The sequence below is a fragment of the Arachis hypogaea genome, chromosome 11 (genome assembly GCF_003086295.3).
Source record: "Arachis hypogaea cultivar Tifrunner chromosome 11, arahy.Tifrunner.gnm2.J5K5, whole genome shotgun sequence".
Taxonomy (NCBI): domain Eukaryota; kingdom Viridiplantae; phylum Streptophyta; class Magnoliopsida; order Fabales; family Fabaceae; genus Arachis; species Arachis hypogaea.
Window position 1 is genome coordinate 95,358,942 of NC_092046.1, and position 3,437 is coordinate 95,362,378.

At 42.1% G+C, this 3,437-nt stretch overlaps 1 non-coding gene across 1 annotated transcript; it reads right to left on the bottom strand.

The window, feature by feature from the left end:
* Nucleotides 1-1,949: 1,949 nt before the first annotated feature.
* On the bottom strand, nucleotides 1,950-2,057 carry LOC112725370 (small nucleolar RNA R71). Its single transcript, XR_003164483.1, has one exon. It is a non-coding gene; the product is annotated as a small nucleolar RNA R71 (small nucleolar RNA).
* Between the last annotated feature and the right edge of the window lie 1,380 nt (nucleotides 2,058-3,437).

Here is a 3,437-nt window from a genome sequence, read left to right on the forward strand (position 1 = left end):
TGTGGATTTTTGTTGGAAATCATGTTGGGCAAGAGAGGAGAGTCTTAGGCTCCTACATCAACCCAAATCCAGGAAACTGTGGTAGCAGCATCCTCAAACCAACAATCCATGCCAATAACTTTGAGTTGAAACCTCAACTCATCACACTTGTTCAGAATAATTGTTCATATGAAGGAGGAGCCCAGGAGGACCCAAATCAATATCTCAGCACATTCTTCAGGATTTGTGACACTGTAAATTCCAATTGTGTACACCCTGACACCTACAAGCTACTCTTATTCCCTTTCTCCCTCAGAGATAAGGCAGCAAAGTGGTTGGAAGCATTCCCCAAGGAGAGCTGGTGCACGAATTGTGAATCACACTTTTCACACTCATACCACTAACCAGCAAGTGCACTGGGTCGTCCAAGTAATACCTTACGTGAGTAAGGGTCGAATCCCACGGAGATTGTTAGTTTGAAGCAATCTATGGTTATCTTGCAATTCTTAGACAGGAAGTCAATTATATTTAACAGTTGAGTTGCGAATAAACAAGAGAGCATGGATTAAAGGTTACTTGTTATGCAGTAATGGATAATATGTTGGAGTTTTGGAGATGCTTTGTCTTCAGAATCTCTACTTTCCTCTATCTTCTGATTCATGCACGCACGTCCTCCTATGGCAAGCTGTGTGTAGGTAGATCACCGTTGTCAATGGCTACCATCCATCCTTCCAGTGAAAAGGGTCCAGGTGCGTTGTCACCGCATGGCTAATCATCTGCAGGTTCTCAGTCGTACCGGAATAGGATTTACTATCCTTTTGCGTCTATCACTACGCCCAGCACCCGCGAGTTTGAAGTTCGTCACAGCCATCCAATCCCAGAATCCTACTCGGAATACCACAGACAAGGTTTAGACTTTCCGGATTCTCATGAATGCTGCCATCAATCTAGCTTATACCACGAAGATTCTGATTAGGGAATCTAAGAGATATTCATTCAATCTGATGTAGAATGGAAGTGATTGTCAGACACATGTTCATGGATTGAGGAAGGTGATGAGTGTCACTGATCATCACCTTCTCCATAGTTAGGCGCGAATAGATATCTTAGATAGGAACACGCATGTTTGAATGGAAAACAGAAATACTTGCATTAATTCATCGAGACACAGCAGAGCTCCTCACCCCCAACAATGGAGTTTAGAGACTCATGCCGTCAAAGAGTATAAAGTTTTTGATCTAAAAAATGTCATGAGATACAAAATAAATCTCTAAAAGTTGTTTAAATACTAAACTAGTAACCTAGGTTTACAGAAAATGAGTAAACTATAACAGATAGTGCAGAAATCCACTTCTGGAGCCCACTTGGTGTGTGCTGGGGCTGAGACTAAAGCTTCTCACGTGCCTGGGGCTGTTTTGAGCATTCAACGCCAGCTTTGGATCCTTTTCTGGCGTTGAACTCCAACTTGCAACTTGTTTCTGGCGCTGGACGCCAGAATTGGGCAGAGAACTGGCGTTGAACGCCAATTTACGTCGTTTATCCTTGAGCAAAGTATAGACTATTATATATTGCTGGAACGCCCTGAATGTCTACTTTCCAACACAATTGGAAGCACGCCATTTGGAGTCCTGTAGCTCCAGAAAATCCATTTTGAGTGCAGGGAGGTCAGAATCCAACAGCATCAGCAGTCCTTTTTCAGCCTGAATCAGATTTTTGCTCAGCTCCCTCAATTTCAGACAGAAAATACCTGAAATTACAGAAAAACACACAAACTCATAGTAAAGTCCAGAAATATGGATTTTTCCTAGAAACTAATGAAAATAAACTGAAAACCAACTAAAACATACTAAAATCTATATGAAATTAACCCCAAAAAGCGTATAAAATATCCACTCATCAAGAGCCTAACCACATAGGAGGATGTTGTAAACAGATTCCTTGCAAGATTTTATCCTCCACAAAGAATCAACAGGCTAAGAGCTGAGGTGCAAACTTTCAGACAACAAGATGGTGAAACACTCTATGAGGCCTGGGAGAGATTCAAGGATTTGACAAGAAGATGCCCACCAGAAATGTTCAATGAGTGGGTGCAACTACACATCTTCGATGAAGGGCTGTCCTATAAATCAAAGAAGGCCGTGGATCATTCTTCAAGAGGCTCACTCAATAAAAAGAAAACCATTGAAGAAGCCATAGATGTCATCGAGACTGTAGCTGAAAATGAGTATTTTTATGCTTCAGAAAGAACTCAGAAGAAAGGAGTAGTAGAACTCAATTCTGTGAATGCCTTGTTAGCTCAAAATAAGGCAATTGCAGCACAACTAGCAGCCTTAACCAAGAAGATGGAGGCTACTCAAGTTTCAGCAATTCAAGACCAAACTCCTCAACAAGAATGAAGTGCATCAGAATCTGAAGGTGACTGGGAACAAGCTAATTATGTGAACAACTCATCCAGACCACCATATAATCCAAACTCTAAGACATACAACCCAGGTTGGAAGAACCACCCAAATTTCGGGTGTGGAAACCAACAACGCCATAACCAGGACCACAACAAACGTTATCCATCAAATCAACACAACACATACAACCCCAACCATCAAAAAGGCAATCATAGACCTTACCATAACTCACAAAACACATCATACCATGGCAACCAACCAACACACAATAACCACCATCTAGACACACCACCCTCAACTATGTAACCATGTGAAATCAAGAGCCACTTTGAGAGGATGGAGGCTACAATAGAACAATTATCATCACAACTTGCAGGAGCCGTCTCCACCCTTATGGAGAGACAAACGCAGATTGACAGAAGGATAGACGCCAACCTAGAAGAATATAGGTCAAATCTAAAAAATCAAGGTGCAGCAATCTCAAAGTTAGAAGCACAAGTAGGGATCTTATCCAAGCAAATCCTAATGTCCACACACACATTTCTCAGTGATACCATGGCCAACCCAAGAGGGGAATGCAAGGCCATTACACTTAGAAGTGGGAAAGTTATGGAAGAAGGAACCCCAAGCAAAGGCAACCATGAAGATGAAGCTGCAGAAAAGCATGAAAACAAGAATGAAGGAGAGACCCCTGCTCCATCCTCATCAAAACCAGTCTTGAAGCCTTATGTGCCAAAGGCACCATACCCACAAAGGCTGGGAAAAGATGGGAAGGATGGCCAATTCACTAAGTTCCTAGAGATGTTCAAGAAGCTCCAAATCAACATACCATTTGCTGAGGCATTCGAGCAAATGCCATTTTATGCCAAATTCTTGAAAGAGCTCATAACAAGAAAAAGGAACTGGGGGGCAAAGGAGACCATAGTACTAACTGAGGAATGTAGCGCCATCGTACAAAAGAAGCTACTTCAGAAGATGAAGGACCCAGGGAGTTTCTAAATCCCCTGCATCATAGGGGATATCAATATTGAGAAAGTCTTGTGTGACCTGAGAGCT